General features: G+C 36.8%; 1 long non-coding RNA gene across 1 annotated transcript; it reads left to right on the top strand.

Moving 5' to 3' along the window:
- LOC108637525 lies at positions 1,816-17,679 on the top strand. Its single transcript, XR_001919134.1, has 3 exons — positions 1,816-1,981; positions 6,244-6,432; positions 17,569-17,679. It is a non-coding gene; the product is annotated as an uncharacterized LOC108637525 (long non-coding RNA).

The raw sequence follows: 26,615 nt of genomic DNA, 5'->3' as shown, positions 1-26,615 counted from the left end.
GAAAACTGAAATATGTATAGGAAAACCTTGGTGAAGGCAGAAAAGAATGTCCTAGGCTGCAAGATCATCTTGGCAAGGGAGTCAGATGCTCAGTTGTTAATGATTCCACATAAAGGCTTTTTTTTTTTTAATTTTTTATTTTTTTTTAAATTTTAAAATCTTTAATTCTTACATGCGTTCCCAAACATGAACCCCCCTCCCACCTCCCTCCCCACAACATCTCTCTGGGTCATCCCCATGCACCTGCCCCAAGCAAGCTGCACCCTACGTCAGACATGGACTGGCGATTCAATTCTTACATGACAGTATACATGTTAGAATTCCCATTCTCCCAAATCATCCCACCCTCTCCCTCTCCCTCTGAGTCCAAAAGTCCGTTATACACATCTGTGTCTTTTTTCCTGTCTTGCATACAGGGTCGTCATTGCCATCTTCCTAAATTCCATATATATGTGTTAGTATACTGTATTGGTGTTTTTCTTTCTGGCTTACTTCACTCTGTATAATTGGCTCCAGTTTCACCCATCTCATCAGAACTGATTCAAATGAATTCTTTTTAATGGCTGAGTAATACTCCATTGTGTATATGTACCACAGCTTTCTTATCCATTCATCTGCTGATGGACGTCTAGGTTGTTTCCATGTCCTGGCTATTATAAACAGTGCTGCGATGAACATTGGGGTACATGTGTCTCTTTCAATTCTGGTTTCCTCCGTGTGTATGCCCAGAAGTGGGATTGCTGGGTCATAAGGCAGTTCTATTTCCAGTTTTTTAAGGAATCTCCACACTGTTCTCCATAGTGGCTGTACTAGTTTGCATTCCCACCAACAGTGTAGGAGGGTTCCCTTTTCTCCACACCCTCTCCAGCATTTATTGCTTGCAGATTTTTGGATCGCAGCCATTCTGACTGGTGTGAAGTGGTACCTCATTGTGGTTTTGATTTGCATTTCTCTAATAATGAGTGCTGTTGAGCATCTTTTCATGTGTTTGTTAGCCATCCGTATGTCTTCTTTGGAGAAATGTCTATTTAGTTCTTTGGCCCATTTTTTGATTGGGTCGTTTATTTTTCTGGAATTGAGCTGCTATAACTAAGATTTCTGATCCATATTCAAAATGTGGTATAATCCTGACATGCAAGAAGGAATTCAAAATTTTACTTTATCAATAATGTGTTATGCATGTTAAAAGAAGCTCTGTTTTGGCTATAGATTATAATATAATTATATCTTTTAAAAAATTGCAAGCAATATCAGGAAGAACAGCCAAAAATCTAAATAAAAACTATGCAAAAATTTAATGGCCAAACAGATTTGTCAAAAAAAGCAGAGATATGAAGCAGAGGTCAGTATGAAGCAGAGGTCAGATTTGAAATATATATACATATACTATTAAGATGAAATTATAATGATCTTACTGAGGGTAAATGTTATATAGTCACATAGTTTTCCATAGAAATGAAGAAAGCAAAAAAAAAAAAAAAAAGACGACTTCATAAAACATGTTTGGTTAACGAAAAGACCATTTATTTACTCAAGACAGTTTGTGACATTTGAATAAATCTTTCTTGTGAACAATAAGTATATATAAATACTATTTACATGAAAATTGTCCACAGGAATAAGAGCTTATAACTTTGGCATTCTTAATTATGGATCCTTAAATGATGTATAAGATATTAGCAAAGCTAGAGAAAATTATATATATAGTAAAAATTATAAATAGTAATTTAAGTAGCAGCCTATAGTGTTTTTTTCCTAATAAATAAATTTTCACATGTCTCTCTTAATTTTAGATTTCAGACTGAATTGAATTATGATGTTCTGGAAGTTCACGATGGACCAAATCTTCTGTCACCCTTGCTTGGATCTTACAATGGCACACAGGTGCCCCAGTTTCTATTTAGCAGCAGTAATTTTATATACCTTCTATTTACAACAGACAATAGTCGTTCTAATAATGGTTTCAAGATTCATTATGAAAGTAAGTAATGCCAACATTATTTTTTAATTTTTTTATTCTCTTTTCTATGCTTTTGGCATTATCTTGTATCATTAAGAGAACCTATGAGAATGCTAATGGGTTATAAGGTGTGTGTTTCAGTAAATTCCATAATAGGTTTTTTCCAACAATATCTATGTAATATCATTATGAAGGGAAATACTAAGGAAATGTAAAAAAGTATTAACTAAAAAATCTTAAAAGTGAGTTCCTATAATCATTATTTGTGCAGTTCTGAAAAACCAACAATAAGTGGAAATGTCAGTCTAATATGTATATAAACATTGATAAATTTTTCTAGCATTTACTTCATAAACTCAATCATACTTCTATATTTTCCTCACACTCATTGCATACATTTCTATTTAAAATATTTAATTTTATTTTGTGTGATGTATTGAAAATTATATTAATATTATAAAGTAAAAAATATACTCATGTACATGCAACTATGGCTAACATAACTAGCCAAAGGCTGTATATTAAACTCTAATTTACAGTCAGAGAAGGCAATGGCACTCCACTCCAGTACTCTTGCCTGGAAAACCCCATAGACAGAGGAGCCTGGTAGGCTGCAGTCCCTGCGGTCACTGCGAGTCAGACACGACAGAGCAGCTTCGCTTTCACTTTTCACTTTCATGCATTGGAGAAGGAAATGGCAACCCACTCCAGTGTTCTTGCCTGGAGAATCCCAGGGACGAGGGAGCCTGGTGGGCTGTCGTCTATGGGGTCGCACAGAGTTGGACACGACTGAAGCGACTTAGCAGCAGCAGCAGCTAATTTACAATGCTGGAATCAGTTTACAATAATTTCACTTAGAATACTATAGTTTTGTTTAAAAAATCTAAAATATGTCTGATTTTTAAAATTGATTCTGATATATATATACAAATCTCTGTTTTATTTATAAACATCTAACATATTTAAATGTGTGGATGTATTGCATATGATGCACAGTTACACACATACATATAAACTCATGTATTCACACATTTTAATCTGGAAATATGTTGCCATATATCTTTCCATGAAAAACAGTTGCGATGATTGTATCTAACAATACATTTAAGATCATTGCAAGATATCTTTATATCAGTTTCAGATAGATATTGTATCTATGATTTTTGTATTCAAGTCTCCTATGCCCCCTCGCCCCTCAGAAAAAAAATTCCAGCATTTAAATTTGTAACTGTATATTCCATGTTAGGTGTCTCTCTTCAGTAAATCTGGTTGGACCCATGAGATTTTTTTTTTAACTTATGAATATATATTTATTGTTTTCTTTTTCTTTTCAACCTTGTCTACAATATTATTTAATTATATTAACTTTCCTTTACTTAGAGCTTTGTGGCATGGAAATATATTTTATGAACTATTACAAAATTCAATAAGAGGATTAACACACACTTGGGAATTAAAATGAATTTAAAGAACTTTAATTTCAATCTTTAACATTTATTAGTTAAGCCTGAGTCAGAGTAGAGTCATTTTTAAAGGTCTATGTCAAAATTAATTTTCACTAGCAATTAATTTGTATCACTGTGCTAACATGAGCAGACACCATTTTCGCTTTTGCCCAGCGTTCTATTCTATGCCAAATACATCCTATTCAGTCCATTTCAATCAAGGTAGGTGGTCGTAATAGTGTTCTCATACACAGAATTATTTTAAGGATTACGTTAAACTGTCATGCAAAGTGTTACTAAAAGAGTGCGGATTTTCAATAAACTGACCAACAGATTTAGTTCAGATTCTTGCTAAAACTGAATTAAATGGACCAAAGGCAGAGCCCGGGGTGAAAGTCGGGTCCAACTCTCTGCAACCCCATGGCCTGTACAGTCCATGGAATTCTCTAGGTCAGAATACTGGAGTGGGTAACCTTTCTCTTCTCCAGGGGATCTTGCCAACCCAGGGATCGAACCCAGGTCTCCCACACTGCAAGCAGATTCTTTACCAGCTGTGCCACAAGGGAAACCCCAGAAGACTCTAGTGGTTAGCCTACCCCTTCTTCAGTGGATCTTCCAGGAGTCAACCTGGGGTCTCCTCCATTACAGGCAAATTCTTTATCAACTGTGTTTATCAGGGAAGCCCAGCCAAGGGGATGAGCCTGACTCTGAGTTTGGCTTAAGCACAGTCTATCACGGTCAGCAAGTTTGTCACCTAAAGGTCTTTGTTGAAATAGTCCAAATTATTACTGAGGGCTAGTGCTTAAATGGCAGAGTAGAGGCTAGATAATTCTGAGGCTGATGAGAGGCACAACAGATACTGATTTTGGTCTAATCTGCCCAGGAGACAGTGACTCTGAATTTAAATTTGTTTATAAAAGTTCATTTTCTTTCATTTTTTTCTAATTAGCCTTGTGGTTTATTTAGTAAACCAAAAGGCTAACTTAGGGGCTTCCCTGATGACTCACTGGAAAGAATTCACCTGCAATGCCAGAGACCTGGGTTTGATCCCTAGGTCAGGAAGATCCTCTGGAGAAGGGAATGGATACCCACTCTAATATCCTTTCCTGGAGAATCCCATGGACAGAGGGGCCTGGCGGGCTATAGTCCATGGGGTTGCAAAGAGTCAGACATGACTGAGTGACTAACACTTTCACTTGTTTAGCATTGTGAGATAATCTCTAACATCACAAACCCTTTCTTACCAAGAAAACAAATAAAACACTGTTTATGTCGACACTTTCTTAATACGTTTCTCAAGCTGAAAGTATCCAAATTATCTTTTTTAAATGAACCATTCACAAGCCTCAAAATCAGTAGAGAAAACTGTTATTATACTACTTAAAACTTTAAAAATATATTTGGTATTTTGTGAATTTCTATTTTTATTTTAATGGAACACATTAAAGGAGAAAACTTGATTTCTCCAGTGAACCAATTTTTTATGGGAAGGGTTTCTTGAAATGCCATCACTGGTTGTACTCCAGAACTTGATTTTATTCCCTCTCTCGGGCACTTTTACCCATCTGTCTTCCTCTCGAAACAGGAAGATTACAAACACTTCACCAATAGGATAAAAGTTATTCATAATTTACCAAACACATTAAAATAATAAAAACAACACAGAATAGACTTTCTGTTTTTTTGTTTTGATTTGTTTTAGTGCAATCCCCAATCCCAAGAAGCTGTATTATGTTGTATTTCTTGAAATGTAGATATGATCATGTTTCTTAGATTATGTAAATATCATATAAAGCAAGGCAATGATAAATGGCTACAGAACAAATCCTTTGACACAGATACCAATCTCTAAGATATACTTAGAGTCTCCTAAAACAATTAAATGGAGTTTTAATGATAGAAATAATTTCATAGGATTATTTTAACGACTAAATGAGGCAAATTTTGCAAACATTTTAGAGTTGTAAAAACATGGAATATAACAAGCTGAAAACATTATTGCTATGAAAATTATTGTATATGCATCTACTGTGCTGTGCTTAGTCACTCAGTCATGTCTGACTCTCTGCAATCCCATGGACTATAACCCATCAGGCTCCTCTGTCCATGGGGATTCTTCAGGCAAGAATATTGGAGTGGGTTGCCATGCCTTCCTCCAGAGAATCTTCCCAACCTGGGGATTGAACCTAGGTCTCCCTCATTGCAGGTGGATTCTTTACCATCTGAGCCACCAGGGAAGCCCAAGAATATTGAAATGAGTAGCCTATCCCTTTTCAAGGAGATCTTCCTGACCCAGGAATAGAACCAGGATCTCCTGCATTGCAGGTGGATTCTTTACCAGCTGAGCTACCAGGGAAACCCATAAATGTGTGTGTGTGTATATATATATATATATATATATATATATATATATACACATACGGAGTGAGGTCACTCAGTCATGTCTGACTCTTTGTGACCCCATGGACTGTAGCCTATTACGCTCCTCTGTCCATGGGATTTTCCAGGCAAGAGTACTGGAGTGGGTTGCCATTTCCTTCTCCAGAGGATCTTCCTGACCCAGGGATGGAACCCAGGTCTCCCGCACTGTAGGCAAGATGCTTTACCATGTGAGCCACCAGAGAACTCCTATATTTCAGGGACTTTTGCGACCATTTCAGGGGTTGCAAAGAGTCAGACACTACTGAGCTACTGAACTGATCAGCACGTTAATTTATCTGTAAAAGTTATCACCAACAGTTGTTTGTTTTGAAGGAATGAGTTTGTTTAAAAGAATAAGAATCTATTTCAGTGATTGATTCTCATCAAGCTTACTCTTTTTCCTCTTGTGTTTTCCAGGTGTTACAGTGAACACCTATTCTTGCTTGGATCCTGGCATACCTGTACATGGTCGTCGCTATGGTCATGATTTCTCCATTGGATCTACTGTTTCCTTTAGTTGTGATCCTGGATACAGGCTGAGCCATGAAGAGCCCCTTCTGTGTGAGAAAAACCACTGGTGGAGTCATTCACTTCCAACCTGTGATGGTAGGTTCAATATGGAAAATAAACCAATTTTTAAACCAAAAATAAATCAACATAATCTTGTAAAATGTGAGGTTTCTTGAATTCTGCCAATTTTATATTGTCAAACCATTAATAAAGACACAAAAGAATGAATACTGATAATAAGTCAAACTTACCCAATGCCTAAGGATGTTATATGTATTTTTAAAATGTGTTGAGTTAACGATTTTAGGTGCCTATTGTGTCCTACACTCCTTGAAAAAATAACATTGAATTGGTATCAGGTGAATGCAATGAAGAGCTAGAGCATTTACCTCCTTCCTGGAAGACAACGTGTAATAGTCAAAATCCTGCCTAGCTACACAGCTTTATAGCAATGTACCAGACTTCCCTGTGATGGCCAGTTTCTGGCCATAGGAAATAATACACCAGTGTCCTTATCTCATATTTATTTCTATGGAAAATAAGCCAGCAATGCTTCATTTTTTAGAAAACATGTATGAAAATACAATGAAAGAAGCTGCTTTCCTAAGATTGGGAAATACTTGTACACGTGGTTTATTAAAAAACATACACAAAGTAAATCTATCCATTAGTTCTGGGTTTTAATTTTAATTTATAACACTATTCATAACATATTCTTATCCTTTTGCCAAGTGGAAGATCACATTTCCCATTTTATAAGTGTTTTCAAATACTATCAGTGCCATCATTTTTGTGTCAATTTGTTTTTATAACAAGGTTTAAAAGAATCCTCAGCATATCTGCCCCATATTTGGTGCAGTACAATTTGTAATAGTCAGCATTCTTGTGGTTTAAGTGACAAAAATCCAATTCTAACTGATTTTTAAAAATGAAAGCAGAATTTGTATTTTGAAGTTTCAAACTTAGAAAAGGGCTTCCCTGGTGGCTCATATTGTAAAGACCCTGCCTTCAATGCAGGAAACTCAGGTTCAATCCCTGGGTGGAGAAAATCTCTGAAGAAAGGAATGGCAACCCACTCCAGTGTTCTTGCCTGGGAATTCCATGGACAGAGGAGCCTGGTGGGCTATAGTCCATGGGATCACAAAGAGTGGGACACAACTGAGCAACTAACACAGGCCAAACTTAGAAAAGGAACACATGGCATACTTCTTGTTGCTAATGATAATCATGAATTCAGACATTTTCAAGGAAATTTCCATTTCCACCTTGGCTTTTCTCTCTCCTTATCATTATTCTCTTTAGTTGAAACCAGGCGTTTTCTATATGTGGGACTAAAGGTGGAGAATACACTCTTAGGAGGATGGACTCATATAACCTCACATTTCCAAAATCAGAGAAAAATGAGAGTTCTACCATTCTGTTCTTATTAGAAAAGTATGAGGAAAGGTTTCTGATTAGTCCATACCTCTACCAGAAACTGTAGTAATGGAAAAGTGCCCTTTATGATTGGCTTTCTCCAGGTCATGTGTCCATCCATCCCTATGAAGACATATGATAGAGTAAATTCAACAAGATAGAAATGATTGGTGGTGATATTATCAGAAGAAGCAGGAGAAAAAAAAATAATGTCCAAGTATACCAGCATGCCAGAGAAGGCAATGGCACCCCACTCCAGTACTCTTGCCTGGAGCCTGGAAGGCTGCAGTCCATGGGGTCACTACGAGTTGGACACGACTGAGCAACTTCACTTTCACTTTTCACTTTCTTGCATTGGAGAAGGAAATGGCAACCCACTCCAGTGTTCTTGCCTGGAGAATCCCAGAGATGGGGGAGCCTGGTGGGCTGCTGTCTGTCGGGCCGCACAAAGTCAGACAGAACGGAAGCAATTCAGCAGCAGCAGCAGCATACCAGCATGCTTAAGTGTTATTAATAATAAACCTGAATGTGTCTAGTTTGCCTAGGAGCAACATAGACCCTTATCATCTCTCATCAAGGCAACTGGAATCAACCTTAAATTCAATATCCAACTACTTCAATCTAACCTTCATTCTATTTCATGTTATATGCAATGTCAAAAATATTTAATGACTTTTTGTTTCTTAGGGATAAAAGTTTAAATTATTAATCAAGAAATTCATGATTCTTAATAACATGGACTCTATCCTTTCCAATTTTGTCTCCTTCCAGTATTCTTACCTCTTTGTTTTTTTTGAAAGATCATTTATGTCACACTGAAATCTCCATCTTTATCTATCTTCCTCTTTTGTACCCCCAACTCATTCTGAGTATGGGTGTAACAAGTGAAAGTGAAAGTGAAGTCACTCAGTCATGTCTGACTCTTTGTGACCCTATGTATTGTAGCCTACCAAGCTCCTCCATCCATGGGATTTTCCAGGCAAGAATACTGGAGTGGGTTGTCAGTTCCTTCTCCAGGAGATCTTCCCAACCCAGGGATTGAACCCTGGTCTCCTGCATCGTAGGCAGACTCTTTATTGTCTGAGCCACCAAGGAAGTCTAGCTGGACAGGAAGTATAGCTAGACAAGGCATAACGTACATTCACTTTTTTGAATGTCTGAGCTGTGAAGCTGCTACTTAATTTTTCATTTATTCTTACTGAACTCAACTACATATAATCTTGTACACTGATTTGATTATGCTTTTCCTTCAGTTTAAACTTCTTCCCCAGAGGCAACTAATCTAAAATTCCTTAAAGGGAGGAATAGTGAATAAACAGAATTTATTCTCCTGATCCAAGAGTGTAACCTCCATTGACATAGATTGCTCAAGGTACAGCTTGCCTCACTTTGGCACACATTAGTTCTTATTGCTTCTTCATAGGCCGTAGTTAATTCACACTGCTGCTTCTCAGTTGCTTCAGTTGTGTCCGACTGTTTGCGACCCTATGGACTGTAGCCCATCAGGCTCCTCTGTCCATGGAATTCTCCATACAAGAATACCAGAGTCGGTTGCCATGCCCTCCTCCAAGGGATCTTCCTGACCCAGGTATCAAACTTGCGTCTCCTGCATTGGCAGGCAGGGATTTTTACCATTAACACTACCTGGTCAGCCCATGGTTAATTGACTTGCAAAGCACACTAGTCAGTGAGGGTTTGCAGTAATGATCGCTAACATTTAATGAGGGTTTACCATGTGCTGGTCGGAGAAGGCAATGACACCCCACTCCAGTACTCTTGCCTGGAAAATCCCATGGACGGAGGAGCCTGGTAGGCTCCAGTCCATGGGGTCGCTAGAGTCAGGCACGACTGAGCAACTTCACCTTCACTTTTCACTTTCATGCATTGGAGAAGGAAATGGCAACCCACTCCAGTGTTCTTGCCTGGAGAATCCCAGGGACGGGGGAGCCTGGTGGGCTGCCATCTATGGGGTCACACAGAGTTGGACACGACTGAAGCAACTTAGCAGTAGCAGCAGCAGCAGCAGCAGCAGCAGCAGCAGCAGCATGTGCTGGTACTGCTACAGGTGTTTTGTGTTTATTAACTAATTTTATCAAAATAACTCCCTGAGGTAATTGCTGTTATGATCACCACTTAACATATAAGAAAATAAGGCAAACAGAGTTTAAATATCTTGCCCTGTGTCATCCCACTAGTTAATGGCCAAGTCAAGATTGAAATTCAGGCAGCCTTGATCCAGATCCTATGCACAAGTCTACTGTCATGCTGCCTCCTGCCCCCAATTCTTTACAATACGGTACTAAAATTCTTTAAAGTACAATTAAAGTTTTATTATTCTTTCTTCAGTGATGCCCCATGTTTAGAATTTTGCATAAAGAAATACATAGAGCTGTTGAAATAATTTATGGATACTGTGAACTCCCTGGAATATATGGTTGAAAAAGAGGACTTTTTTGCTAACATCAATTATGTTATATGGCATATTACATTTTTTAATATAAACTTATTTATTTTAATTGGAGGCTAATTACTTTACAATATTGTATTAGTTTTGCCATATATCAACATGAATCCACCACGGGTGTACATGTGTTCCCCATCCTGAACCCTCCTCCCACCTCCCTCCCCATACCATCCCTCTGGGTCATCCCAGTGCACCAGCCCCGAGCATCCTGTATCATGCATTGAACATGGACTGGCAGTTTGTTTCACAGATGATATTATTCATGTTTCATTGACATTCTCCCAAATCATCCCACCCTCGCCCTCTCCCACAGAGTCCATAAGACTGTTCTATACATCTGTGTCTCTTTTGCTGTCTCCCATACAGGGTTATTATTACCATCTTTCTCAATTCCATATATATATGTTAGTATACTGTATTGGTGTTTAAGTCCTATATTTGTATATTTAGGTTTCTGAGCAAAAACTTGATCCTTCTAACTTCATCTTGTTTTATTATTGAAACCTTGAATCTTAAACAAGTGATAAACAGTTTATTTAGATTCTGCAGTATTTAGTAAATTTGATACCTTATTTTTCACCATGTATTTCTTGAGGGGTTTCTTTCTTTTCCCTTTGACCTCTTAGGTCTACTTTTCAGAAAGCAACCAGAGTAATTATGTTATGAGTTAAGGCAGATCAGGGCACTCTGCTGCCCAGAGCCTTCTAGCAATTAGCATCCCAAGAAGAATAAAATCTCAAAACTTTTACATGACTTAATTGCTCCATGTAATCTGGGCCCTGAGTACCTCCCATGCCTCATCTCTCACAACTTTGTCCCTCTTTCATACCACTGCGCTCAAGCTACACAGGTCTCCTGGCTTTTCTTCATATATTAAAAGGCTCTCCCTCTCCCCATCCCTCCAACTCCCTCTCATTTCTTCTTCTTCCTGAAATAGGTTTCATATAGTCACATGTCCTTCTTCCTAAATATACTCAATCTCTACTTAAAAAATCATATCACTGACAGTCCCCATAAATGAATAATCCCTGTCATGTCATTTATATTTTTCTTCATAGTATTTACCACTCTCTAACAACATTGTTATGTATATGTGGTCTGCTTTTTTTTATCAAAAATATAAATTCTATGTGGCAAGACTTTGTTATATTCATTGCTATGTCATCAGTGCCAAGAACAGTTCAGTTCCTGTCACACAGTTTGTTGTTGTTGTTCAGTCACTCAGTCATGTCTGACTCTTTGCAACCCAATGGACTACAGCATAGCAGACTCCCCTGTCCTTCACCGTCTCCTGGACTTGCTCAGACTCATGTCCATTGAGTCAGTGATGCCATCCAACCATCTCATCCTCTGTTGTCCCCTCTTCCACCTGTGTTCAGTCTTCCCAGAATTAGGGTCTTTTCTAATTAGTCAGCTTTTGCATCAGGTGGCCAAAGTATTGGAGTTTCAGCTTCAACATCAGTCCTTCAAAGGAATATTCAGGGTTCATTTCCTTTAGGATTTACTGATTTGATCCGCTTGCAGTCCAAGGGACTCTCAAGAGTCTTCTCCAACATCTCAATTCAAAAGCATCAATTCTTTGGTGCTCAGCCTTCTCTATGGTCCAATTCTCACATCCATACTTGACTACTGGAAAAACCGTATCTTTGACTAGATAGACCTTTGTTGGCAAAGTAATGTCTCTGCTTTTTAATATGCTGCCTAGGCTGGTCATAGCTTTTCTTCCAAGGAACAAGTGTCTTTTAATTTCATGGCTGCAGTCACCATCTGCAGTGATTTTGGAGCCTCCTCCCCAAAATTAAGTCTGTCTGTTTCCATTGTTTCCCTATATGTTTGCCATTAAGTGATGGGGCCAGATGCCCTGATCTTTGTTTTTTGAATGTTGAGATTTAAGTCAGCTTTTCCACTCTCTTCTTTCACTTTCATCAATAGGCTCTTTCAGCTCAGTTCAATTCAGTTCAGTCACTCAGTCGTGTCCGACTCTTTGAGATCCCATGAATCACAGCATGCCAGGCCTCCCTGTCCATCACCAACTCCCAGAGTTCACTCAAACTCACGTCCATCGAGTTGATGATGCCATCCAGCCATCTCATCCTCTGTTGTCCCCTTCTCCTCCTGCCCTCAATCCTTCCCAGCATCAGAATCTTTTCCAGTGAGTCAACTCTTTGCATGAGGTGGCCAAAGTATTGGAGTTTCAGCTTTATCATCAGTCCTTCCAATGAACACCCAGGACTGATCTCCTTTAGAATGGACTGGTTGGATCTCCTTGCAGTCCAAGGGACTCTCAAGAGTCTTCTCCAACACCACAGTTCAAAAGCATTAATTCTTTGGCATTCAGCTTTCTTCACAGTCCAACTCTCACATCCATACATGACCACGGGAAAAACCATAGCCTTGACTAGATATGCCTTTGTTGGCAAAGTAATGTCTCTGCTTTTCAATATGCTATCGAGGTTGTTCATAACTTTCCTGCCAAGGAGTAAGCGTCTTTTAATTTCATGGCTGCAGTCATCATCTGCAGTGATTTTGGAGCCCCCCAAAATAAAGTCTGACACTGTTTCCACTGTTTCCCCATTTATTTCCCATGAAATGATGGGACCTGATGCCATTATCTTTGTTTTCTGAATGTTGAGCTTTCAGCCAACTTTTTCACTCTCCTTTCACTTTCATCAAGAGGCTTTTTAGTTCCTCTTCACTTTCTGCCATAAGGGTGGTGTCATCTGCATATCTGAAGTTATTGATATTTCTCCCGGCAATCTTGATTCCAGCTTTTGCTTTTTCCAGCCCAGCATTTCTCATGATGTACTCTGCATATAAGTTAAATAAGCAGGATGATAATATACAGCCTTGATGTACTCCTTTTCCTATTTGGAACCAGTCTGTTGTTCCATGTCCAGTTCTAACTGTTGCTTCCTGACCTGCCTGTAGGTTTCTCAAGAGGCTGGTCAGGTGGTCTGGTATGCCCATCTCTTTCAGAATTTTTCACAGTTTATCGTGATCCACATAGTCAAAGGCTTTGGCATAGTCAATATTAGTTCCTCTTAATTTTCTGCCATAATGGTGGTTTCATCTGCATTCTGAGATTATTGGTATTTCTCCCAGCAATCTTGATTCAAGTTTGTTCTTCATCCAGTGTGGCATGTCACACAATGGGTGCTCAATAAATCTGATTTTAATGAAAGAATGAGCAGACTATTCTTTCCACATGTCCTGAATTGCCTAAGACAAGCCCTGCATTCACTCTTTTCCTTGACACTCTGATTTCTCCCCCAAATTATCCTATTTTGTTTGATAAACAATATAGTCATCTTGGGCTTCCCTGGTAGTTCAGATGGTAAAGAAAATGCCTGCAATGCAGAAGACCTGGATTTGATCCCTGGGTAGGGAAGATTCCCCTGGAGAAAGGAGTGGCTACCCACTCTAGTATTCTTGCACAGAGAATGCCATGGACAAAGGAGCTCTGCAGGCTACAGACCTGCAGTCATAAAAAATCAGACATTAGTGAGTGACTGGGACTTCCATGGTGGCTCAGACGGTAAAGAATCTGCCTGCAATGAGGGAGATCTGGGTTTGATCCCTGGGTTGGGAAGATCCCCTGGAGAAGGGAACAGCTACCCACTCCAGTATTCTGGCCTGGAGAATTCCATGGGTAAAGGAGCCTGGCAGGCCACAGCCCATGGGATCACAGAGAGTGGACATGACTGAGTGACTATCACTTCACTCAGCTGAGTGACTGAGCACACACACATAGCCATCTTATGATGGTGAACATTTAGAACTGAAGAAATTACTTGATTATCTGTATCACCTCCGTCATTAAGCACAGAATCTGAAATTGAACTGAATGTACTTAAATTTTATTGCTCCCCTAATTTTTTCACATTATTGAAAGATTTGAGTACACAGACTAACATAGCAAAAGAGTACATGAATTGATGTTTAGGCCCAAAAATTCAAGTAATAATGGTGCATTCAAGTAATAAACAGTCTCAAATAAGGATATACAGTTCAAATTAGGGAGACCTAAAGAAAAGAGATTTAAGGTTAAAAACAGACAAAGAGAATCATGATGGGATTTGTAAAAACTGGCCATTTCTTTGAGTATTGCAATACTCAAAGTGGTTTGATTAATAGTGGTCTAGAAAGCCTCTTCTAGGTATAGAAAATTTAGCACTTACCAAGTGTGCATCTCTACCAAGGGCAAGGTATAACTTTCTGAGTTGAGCAGTTGCATTCAAGGGGTTGTCTTTTGAGGAAACTTCATTTTTTAAAACTCAGATTCTTATCATGCGACCAGGTAGTAGTCAGGTAGTGGTCATATGTGGAAAAAATCAGGGAGGAAAAAAAAAAGCTATTTATACTTAATAAGATTGTTGTATGTCTGACTAATTGCTCTCAGCTCATATTTTGGGCTATTGGTGTGACTTTGCTGTGCTACTGATTTTCATCCTTATGGATATTTTTCTTTGACAGATGTTTTCCGTAACATAAAGTAACTGCTTTTTTCATATTTGTTTTGTTGTTCCCTAAATTCTCTGCAATGTTTAAAGGATTCATTTGATATAAAATTTGTCTTTCATTCACAAGAACATGTATACCTAATATGACATTAATTAGCAAGGTTGTTGGAATCAATTGGAATTCCTTCAGAATGGGTGATGTAAAAGATAAGGCATTAGATCCATGGCATACTTTTTAGATACTCTTGTTCTAATGAAATTTAATGTATGAGCAGTCATATGGTCTTTTGAACTGACTTAATCCTCAGAATTTATTTTAAAAATATTCTTGGAGAAATTTTCTTAATATTTTCTATACCACTGCATCTTTTACAGTGTATCTGAGTTCCATTTTCTTTTTTTTATTTAACCATTTTTATTTTTTATTTATTTATTTTTTTATTTTTATTTTTACTTTATTTTACTTTACAATACTGTATTGGTTTTACCATACATTGACATGAATCCACCACGGGTGTACATGAGTTCCCAATCCTGAACACCCCTCCCATCTCCCACCCCATATCATCTCTCTAGATCATCCCTGTGCACCAGCCCCAAGCATCCTGTATCCTGTATCGAACATAAACTGGCGATTCGTTTCTTACATGATAGTATACAGGTTTCAGTGCCATTCACCCAAATCATCCCTCCCTCTCCGTTCTATACATCTGTGTCTCTTTTGTTGTCTCACATACAGGGTTATCATTACCATCTTTCTAAATTCCGTATATATTTGTTAGTATACTGTATTGGTGTTTTTCTTTCTGGCTTACTTCACTCTGTATAATCGGCTCCAGTTTCATCCATCTCATTAGAACGGATTCAAATGTATTCTTTTTAATGGCTGAGTAATACTCCATTGTGTGTATGTACCACAGCTTTCTTATCTATTCATCTGCTGATGGACATCTAGGTTGTTTCCATGTCCTGTCTATTATAAACAGTGCTGCGATGAACATTGGGGTACATGTGTCTCTTTCAGTTCTGGTTTCCTCGGTGTGTATGCCCAGCAGTGGGATTGCTGGGTCTACCTGAAAAAAATTTCACTTATAAAACTTTTTTTTTAAATTCTTAATATTTTGACTCCTCATGATTGATTTTAATGGGCTGTTTGATTTCATCTTGCATTTTCTTAGCTTTAGCAGGAAGGGACCTTAATAGAGAAGCCAACATCATCAGATTGAGAGAATATTGGTTAATTAATTAAAATTCAAGACAACTCACACTTGCATTAGCATCTGTCTCTGTGCATTATATCAATGCACATGTAACTAATCTCTTGTAATTGTTAAAAAAGCCAGTAAAATAAATATAATTCTAAATATTTGCAGTATAAAATGATCTCATTTAGAAAGATGAAGGATTTCATTTGGTTGATTAAAATGCTCCTGCTACTGATGATAATGGAAGATTGTTTTAGTCACATACAGGCTGTTGACAAATGAGAATCTATAACATGTAAATCAATTAAAGATAATAACATAAACAAGTATATTAACACATTTAGTTTTGAGATGCTTAAAGAGAGAGTGATTTGAAGAAGAAAGTAGTAAATGAATCTCTGATTAAATGAATGATACCTTTAATAATGTTTATATAGATCGATCATTTGAAGTAGAATGCTAAAAAGTCAAACATATGTGAAGTCATCATCTGCAGTGATTTTGGAGTCCAAGAAAATAAAATGTATCACTTCTTCCACTTTTTCCCCTTCTTTTCACCATAATGTGATGGGATCGAATGCCATGATGAATGTTGAATTTTAAGCCAGCTTATTCACTCCCCTCTTTCACCCTCATCAAGAGGCTCTAGTTCCTTTTCACTTTCTGCCATTAGAGTGGTAACATCTGCATATCTGAGGCTGTTGATATTTTTCATGGCAAACTTGAATCCAGCTTGTGATTCATCCAGACCAGTATTTTGCATGATGTATGCTGCATATAAGTTTAACTATATCTAGGTTTCCTTTAGTTTTAATACTAATAAAATTATCAGCATTATCAGTGGTCTATTGTAACCACTGGTGGTAGAAGGCATTGTTAACTGTGATTTACTACTACTACTACTACTACTACTACTACTAAGTCGCTTCAGTCGTGTCTGACTCTGTGCGACCCCACAGACCCCAGCCCACCAGGCTCCCCCGTCCCTGGGATTCTCCAGGCAAGGACACTGGAGTGGGTTGCCATTTCCTTTTCCAAACTGTGATTTAGTCTATAGTAAATAAACATTGAATCAAATTTTAATTTCTTTTACTTCAGTTCATAAATATTTATTTTTATTACCTTGGAGTATTTACTAAAAACTAACTATCCTCTCAGAAAACTCTTTTTATTCATTATGTTTCCCAGAGAAATGCAAAAGTTCAGGAACAGCTTTCAAAATATCAGTTTACTCCACTATTTTAAAGGAATTCTGTGAAGAGTGACACCTATCCCTTTAGGAATCTAAAATATAAATATTTTGTATAATTAACAAATTGTTTTCTTAAAGCTTAGTAAAAGAGCAACTGCTAAACAATTAATTACTCATGTTTAATTTACAACCAATTTATGAAAATGTTGCTTGTATTTAGAATATATAAGTATGTACTTTAAATGCAAATATGAAAGGTTGAGCTAAATTCTTTTGTGGCTGGTATTAATTCTCAGATACAATTATATACTTTTTTCTTCTCTAGTTTTTCAAAGATGAAATGAATTTCTAGTATTGGAAGAGGTCTTTACACACTCCTCTTATTTCCAAGAAGTAACTTAAGCAAAGATAATCAGACTCCTATTTCAAAAGAGATTTCTTCAGCCTTTGCCTCTCTTAGAGTGATCATATGACTATATTTCTTTGTATTTTCAGCATTATGTGGAGGAGATGTTAGAGGGCCTAGTGGAACAATCTTATCACCCGGTTACCCAGAATTTTATCCAAATTCTCTGAATTGTACATGGACTGTTGATGTAACCCATGGAAAAGGTAATTTGTCTCATGCAATGATAATGGGCTATCTTCTTAATTTTCATTGCATATATTTCTATTTCATTGTCCTTTACAATGTCATTTTGCTTGAGCAAAAACAGATCAGTACTAAAATATGCTAATACAAAATTCAATTTGAATAACTGAAGCAGAGGTTTATATTTACTTTTCTGTAGTATATAACTTATATGCTCATATGATTTTTTTCAGAATGGAAATATTTATATATATTAAACTAATGTAATTTGAAATTTTCATATCAGTAAAATCTCAAATAAGATGTCTTTTGTCTCTGGCACAGTGTTAAGAAGTTGATTTCAAAAATTCAAAGGGAAATAGATACTCTGAAGTACTGAACTGATTGTAACATAAACAGTACATGTTTATATACACTTGTTTTAAAATGGTTATTTATTATAAAGAAATATAATATAAAATAAATAAATATAAATAAAATGGTTGTTTATTATAACTGTATACCCTATATACATTTATAACTGTCCTAGAAATATTTGTCTCAAATTTTCTGTCAGAACTGCTGTTGGATCTCACACAGTTGAGTGAAAGTATGGGCATTCTAAATATCAAAACAAAATGGATGAAAATTATTTACCTGAAAATATCTATATGCTAATGTTTTAAAAAAGAATTTATTCATGTTAAAACCTGCTTTGGGGAAGTATTATTCTTAGTGGTTTTTACTATTACATTGTACGTGGATTTCCTGGTAGCTCAGCTGGTAAAGCATCCACCTCAATGCATGAGACTCCAGTTTGATTCAGAGAAGGGATAGGCTACCCAGTATTCTTGGGCTTCCCTGGTGGCTCAGTCAGTGAAGATCTGCCTGCAGTGAGGGATACTTAGGTTCAGTCCCTGGGTTCAGAAGATCCCGTGGAGGAGGGCATGGCAACCCACTCCAGTATTCTTTTTTTTTTTTTTAATTGGAGGTTAATTACTTTACAATATTAGAGCCGGGCATGCTACATTCCATGGAGTCACAAAGAGTTGGACATAACTGAGCAACAGCACACACATTACATTGTACTTACTGGCTTTACTATCAAAGATCTAAAAATTTAAAAAACCAAAATCAATAGACGCAGAGAAGGCCTTTGACAAAATTCAACATCCATTTATGATAAAAACTCTCCAGAAAGCAGGCATAGAGGGAACATACCTCAACATAATAAAAGCAATATATGACAAACCCACAGCAAACATTATCCTCAATGGTGAAAAATTGAAAGCATTTCCCCTAAAGTCAGGAACAAGACAAGGGTGCCCACTTTCACCGCTACTATTCAACATAGTTCTGGAAGTTTTGGCCACAGCAATCAGAGCAGAAAAAGAAATAAAAGGAATCCAAATTGGAAAAGAAGAAGTAAAACTCTCACTGTTTGCAGATGACATGATCCTCTACATGGAAAACCCTAAAGACTCCACCAGAAAATTACTAGAGCTCATCAATGAATATAGTAAAGTTGCAGGATATAAAATCAACACACAGAAATCCCTTGCATTCCTATGCACGAATAATGAGAAAGTAGAAAAAGAAATTAAGGAAACAATTCCATTCACCATTGCAACGAAAAGAATAAAATACTTAGGAATATATCTACCTAAAGAAACTAAAGACCTCTATATAGAAAACTATAAAACACTGGTGAAAGAAATCAAAGAGGACACTAATAGATGGAGAAATATACCATGTTCATGGATCGGAAGAATCAATATAGTGAAAATGAGTATACTACCCAAAGCAATTTACAAATTCAGTGCAATCCCTATCAAGCTACCAGCGATATTTTTCACAGAACTAGAACAAATAATTTCAAGATTTGTATGGAAATACAAAAAACCTCGAATAGCCAACTCAATCTTGAGAAAGAAGAATGGAACTGGAGGAATCAACTTGCCTGACTTCAGGCTCTACTACAAAGCCATAGTCATCAAGACAGTATGGTACTGGCACAAAGACAGACATATAGATCAATGGAACAAAATAGAAAGCCCAGAGATAAATCCACAAACATATGGACACCTTATCTTTGACAAAGGAGGCAAGAATATACAATGAAGTAAAGACAAGCTCTTCAACAAGTGGTGCTGGGAAAACTGGTCAACCACTTGTGAAAGAATGAAACTAGATCACTTTGTAACACCGCACACAAAAATAAACTCAAAATGGATTAAAGATCTAAATGTAAGACCAGAAACTATACAACTCCTAGAGGAGAACATAGGCAAAACACTCTCAGACATAAATCACAGCAAGACCCTCTGTGATCCACACCCCAGAATTCTGGAAATAAAAGCAAAAATAAACAAATGGGATCTAATTAAAATTAAAAGCTTCTGCACAACAAAGGAAAATATAAGCAAGGTGAAAAGACAGCCTTCTGAATGGGAGAAAATAATAGCAAATGAAGCAACTGACAAACAACTCATCTCAAAAATATACAAGCAACTTATGCAGCTCAATTCCAGAAAAATAAACGACCCAATCAAAAAATGGGCCAAAGAACTAAATAGACATTTCTCCAAAGAAGACATACGGATGGCTAACAAACACATGAAAAGATGCTCAACATCACTCATTATTAGAGAAATGCAAATCAAAACCACAATGAGGTACCACTTCACACCAGTCAGAATGGCTGAGATCCAAAAATCTGCAAGCAATAAATGCTGGAGAGGGTGTGGAGAAAAGGGAAGCCTCCTACACTGTTGGTGGGAATGCAAACTAGTACAGCCACTATGGAGAACAGTGTGGAGATTCCTTAAAAAATTGCAAATAGAACTACCTTATGACCCAGCAATCCCACTTCTGGGCATACACACAAAGGAAACCAGAATTGAAAGAGACACACGTACCCCAATGTTCATCGCAGCACTGTTTATAATAGCCAGGACATGGAAACAACCTAGATGTCCATCAGCAGATGAATGGAAAAGAAAGCTGTGGTACATATACACAATGGAGTATTACTCAGCCATTAAAAAGAATACATTTGAATCCGTTCTAATGAGATGGATGAAACTGGAGCCGATTATACAGAGTGAAGTAAGCCAGGAAGAAAAACACCAATACAATATACTAACATATATATGGAATTTAGAAAGATGGCAATGATGACCCTGTATGCAAGACAGCAAAAAAGACACAGATGTGCATAGAGGACTTTTGGACTCAGAGGGAGAGGGAGAGGGTGGGATGATTTGGGAGAATGGCATTGAAACCTGTATACTATCATGTAAGAATCGAATCGCCAGTCTAGGTTCGATGCAGAATACAGGATGCTTGGGGCTGGTGCACGAGGATGACCCAGAGAGATGTCATGGGGAGGGAGGTGGGAGGGGTGGGTTCATGTTTGGGAACGCAGGTACACCCTTGGTGGATTCATGTCAATGTATGGCAAAACCAATACAATATTGTAAAGTAAAATAAAGTAAAAATTTAAAAAATAAATAAATAAATAATAAAAAACCCAAATCCCAGCAATGAGAAGGTGATGTTACAGTTTTAAAAATTAAAGCTTTATTTAAAACATTTGAATCCATTGTGGTTTTTACACAATGTGTTATTTTATTTTATTTTTTAATTTGATTACAATAGAGTTGCTTTACAATGCTGTGTTAGTTGCTGTTCAGTGAGATCAATTGGTATACATATACATATATCCTACATTTAAGATCTTTTCTAAGATTTTCTTCTCGTTTGGTTCACCACAGATCCTTGAGTTGAGTTCCATGTGCTAAACTCCAGGTTCTCATTAGTTATCTATTTTATACATAGTAGTATATGTATGCCAATCCCATCTCCCAATTTGTCCCACTCCTCTTCCCCCCACCATTGGTAACCATGTTTGTTGTCTACATTTGAAACTCTATTTCCACTTTGCCAATAAATGCATCTGTACCATTTTTCTAGATTCCACATATAAGAGATATACAATATTTGCTGTTTTTCTTACTTCACTCTATATGACAATGCACAATGTTTTTTACACTTCTGTTCAACTATGTGAGATATATCTGCAGTTCTGATAGAATATTTGAGATACAGATGGTTAGCCTTTTTTGAAACTATACATCCTTTCATTAATGGTGAGGGTAATATAAGGATGGTTCTTTTAATGAAAATTAAATATTATTGAGAAAAAAATGCTGTTAAAATGAATATTCTGGTATTTACTGCAGGAATGAAGGGGAAGACTTCATAAACTGTCATTTTTGTTGTTCTCCATAATAGAAGACTATTTGTTGGAAGTTAACCAAAGCATCCTATTATCCCACTGTGTAGCAGATTAATGGAGTTTATTTATTTTTTTTTTTTTTAAAGTTTGGTAACTAAATTTTTATTTTATTTTATTTTATTTTTTTTATTTTTTAAATTTTAAAATCTTTAATTCTTACATGCGTTCCCAAACATGAACCCCCCTCCCACCTCCCTCCCCACAACATCTCTCTGGGTCATCCCCATGCACCAGCCCCAAGCATCCTGCACCCTACGTCAGACATGGACTGGCGATTCAATTCTTACATGACAGTATACATGTTAGAATTCCCATTCTCCCAAATCATCCCACCCTCTCCCTCTCCCTCTGAGTCCAAAAGTCCGTTATACACATCTGTGTCTTTTTTCCTGTCTTGCATACAGGGTCGTCATTGCCATCTTCCTAAATTCCATATATATGTGTTAGTATACTGTATTGGTGTTTTTCTTTCTGGCTTACTTCACTCTGTATAATTGGCTCCAGTTTCATCCATCTCATCAGAACTGATTCAAATGAATTCTTTTTAACGGCTGAGTAATACTCCATTGTGTATATGTACCACAGCTTTCTTATCCATTCATCTGCTGATGGACATCTAGGTTGTTTCCATGTCCTGGCTATTATAAACAGTGCTGCGATGAACATTGGGGTACGTGTGTCTCTTTCAATTCTGGTTTCCTTTGTGTGTATGCCCAGAAGTGGGATTGCTGGGTCATAAGGTAGTTCTATTTGCAATTTTTTAAGGAATCTCCACACTGTTCTCCATAGTGGCTGTACTAGTTTGCATTCCCACCAACAGTGTAGGAGGCTTCCCTTTTCTCCACACCCTCTCCAGCATTTATTGCTTGCAGATTTTTGGATCTCAGCCATTCTGACTGGTGTGAAGTGGTACCTCATTGTGGTTTTGATTTGCATTTCTCTAATAATGAGTGATGTTGAGCATCTTTTCATGTGTTTGTTAGCCATCCGTATGTCTTCTTTGGAGAAATGTCTATTTAGTTCTTTGGCCCATTTTTTGATTGGGTCGTTTATTTTTCTGGAATTGAGCTGCATAAGTTGCTTGTATATTTTTGAGATGAGTTGTTTGTCAGTTGCTTCATTTGCTATTATTTTCTCCCATTCAGAAGGCTGTCTTTTCACCTTGCTTATATTTTCCTTTGTTGTGCAGAAGCTTTTAATTTTAATTAGATCCCATTTGTTTATTTTTGCTTTTATTTCCAGAATTCTGGGAGGTGGATCACAGAGGATCCTGCTGTGATTTATGTCTGAGAGTGTTTTGCCTATGTTCTCCTCTAGGAGTTGTATAGTTTCTGATCTTACATTTAGATCTTTAATCCATTTTGAGTTTATTTTTGTGTACGGTGATAGAAAGTGATCTAGTTTCATTCTTTTACAAGTGGTTGACCAGTTTTCCCAGCACCACTTGTTAAAGAGATTGTCTTTACTCCATTGTATATTCTTGCCTCCTTTGTCAAAGATAAGGTGTCCATATGTTTGTGGATTTATCTCTGGGCTTTCTATTTTGTTCCATTGATCTATATGTCTGTCTTTGTGCCAGTACCATACTGTCTTGATGACTATGGCTTTGTAGTAGAGCCTGAAGTCAGGCAAGTTGATTCCTCCAGTTCCATTCTTCTTTCTCAAGATTGCTTTGGCTATTCGAGGTTTTTTGTATTTCCATACAAATCTTGAAATTATTTGTTCTAGTTCTGTGAAAAATGTGGCTGGTAGCTTGACAGGGATTGCATTGAATTTGTAAATTGCTTTGGGTAGTATACTCATTTTCACTATATTGATTCTTCCGATCCATGAACATGGTATATTTCTCCATCTATTAGTGTCCTCTTTGATTTCTTTCACCAGTGTTTTATAGTTTTCTATATAGAGGTCTTTAGTTTCTTTAGGTAGATATATTCCTAAGTATTTTATTCTTTTCGTTGCAATGGTGAATGGAATTGTTTCCTTAATTTCTTTTTCTACTTTCTCATTATTCGTGTATAGGAATGCAAGGGATTTCTGTGTGTTGATTTTATATCCTGCAACTTTACTATATTCATTGATGAGCTCTAGTAATTTTCTGGTGGAGTCTTTAGGGTTTTCCATGTAGAGGATCATGTCATCTGCAAACAGTGAGAGTTTTACTTCTTCTTTTCCAATTTGGATTCCTTTTATTTCTTTTTCTGCTCTGATTGCTGTGGCCAAAACTTCCAGAACTATGTTGAATAGTAGCGGTGAAAGTGGACACCCTTGTCTTGTTCCTGACTTTAGGGGAAATGCTTTCAAAATGTCTTTGCCTGTCCACTTCTACTTCCTGAAATGTCCATCCAAGGGTTGCTCTTCCACAAAGAGCTGTTCACTTTTGAAGGTCATTGCCTTCAGAAGCATCTGCTAGTCCCCCTGACAACCTACCTCTTAAGTTTATGCTCTGATATTGACTCACATTAATTACTTTCATAGCATTAGCAAAATGTTTGAAACTTTAGTTTTATGTATCTTTTTCCCTTAGATAGACTATGAATTATTTACAGTCGTCTCATTTTTTACATTCTATAATGCTTATAATATAATAGATTCTTAGTATCATTTTATTATTTAGATTAATTGCCTTTCAATAGAAGGTCTTATGTTGCTTTCCTGTTGTGAACACAGATTTTATTGTTTAAAACGTAATATGATAAACAGTAGCTTCATTTATTAAAGTAGTTGACTAGGGCAGAGTGACATGAAAACAATTGACTTTCAGGTTGAAGAAGTAAACAATAAATGATAGCTAAGAGTTGCTGAGCACTTTCTCTGTGAAAGCATTGTGCCAAGTCATCCCTTTTATTGTCTCATTTAAACTTAAGGACAACTCTATTAGAATCCATTTCCCCAGATGGAGAAAGTGCATCTCAGAAAGGCTATGCATGTAATACATGACAGTGGCCTCATTAGCACCACTACCTAACAGAATTTTAAATTTTCCCATGTATTAATTTCAGTACATATCAGAACAAGCACTTTTTCTAAGAAAAACATGCAGACTAATAGACTGATTGTTTTTTTCTTTTTTGTTTGCTCTTCTATTTGCTCTTCTATTTTTTCTTATTTTTAGTCTCTGACCAAAATCTAATTCACTTTATCTGAACTTCCACTCATGTTAATTTGTAAATTTAGATATCAGTTAATCTAGATGGCAAAGTATCTTCTCCTTGCTACATTGCCATTTTCATTCATGTCTATCTAGTATCAAATGCCCGGAGAAGGCAATGGCAACCCACTCCAGTACTCTTGCCCAGAGAATCCCATGGATGGAGGAGCATGGTGGGCTGCCGTCTATGGAGTCGCACAGAGTCAGACATGACTGAAGCAACTTAGCAGCAGTATCAAATGCCACATTTATATTGAAGAACTTTTGAGACATTGACTTTCTGGACCCAGTCCTAAAAAGGGCTCATTGTGTAGTGAGAGAAAAAAATAGATGTGCTATATTTTAAAAAAGAGTATCATTGTATATTTCAAGTATTTTCCAAGTTGAAATCACTGGCCTATTATGCAATAATAACTCATCATTACTTATATTTTCAGTTTATTTTTTGGTCTCATTTTATTTCACTTTTTGCTTTTTTAACAAACAAGTGATAAATAAGGAGTTTGGGATTAACATATACAATAAAATAGATAAACAACAAGGGCTTACTGTATAGCACAGGGAACTGTATTCAGCATCTTATAATAATCTATACTGGAAAATAATATGAAAAAGAATACACACACACACATATATCTGAATCACTTTGCTGTATACTTTAAACTAACTAACACAACTTTATAAATCAACCATACTTCAGTTTTTTTTAAAAAGCAATGAGGACTCCATAACTATCCATCATTTGAAACTATAAAGTTGATAAATAGCATTAAGAATGTTATTTTATCGTTACCCACTAACATATATTACTGGGTTTTTGATGAAGCTTTTAGTGATTCTTTTATATCAAATAAGAAAATTTATTAAACACTTCAAAAGAAAGATGAATGTGATATCATCCTTTGTTTCATTTGGTACTTAAATACAGCATCCCAGGTGGCTCAGTGGTAAAGAAATCTGCCTGCTAATGCAGGAGACACAGGAGATGTGGGTTTGATCCATAAGTTGGGAAATTCCCTGAAGGAGGAAATGGAAACCCACTCTAGTATTCTAGCTTGGAAAATCCCATGTCAGAGGGGTTTTTATGGGCTACAGTCCATAGAGCCGCAAATAGTCAGACACAGCTGAGCAACTGAGCACACACATATGTGTATCTTAAAAACAATATAGGATGTGTGTGTGTGTGTGTATGTGTGTAACTGTTAGGTTATTACATGCATTTGAGATAATGTCATTAAACAGTCACAAAAGACCACAATGCAATGACATACCATATTCACCAGGACAGAACAAATGAAAAACTAAAAATTTAAACTTTCAAATATTGATGAAGATACAGATCAATTGGATTTGTTGATGAAAATGTAAATTGGCATAGCCACTTTGTGAAACAATATCTATTAAGGCTGAAATATATATATATATATGTATATTAATTTCCCATGAGCCAGTAATTCTACTCCTAGGTATCGATCCAACAAAAATAAGCAAATATGTTCTTCGAAAGACATACTTGAATG

The sequence above is a fragment of the Capra hircus genome, chromosome 14 (assembly GCF_001704415.2).
Source record: "Capra hircus breed San Clemente chromosome 14, ASM170441v1, whole genome shotgun sequence".
NCBI classification, from domain to species: Eukaryota; Metazoa; Chordata; class Mammalia; order Artiodactyla; family Bovidae; genus Capra; species Capra hircus.
This window is presented reverse-complemented; position numbering and strand designations above follow the sequence as displayed.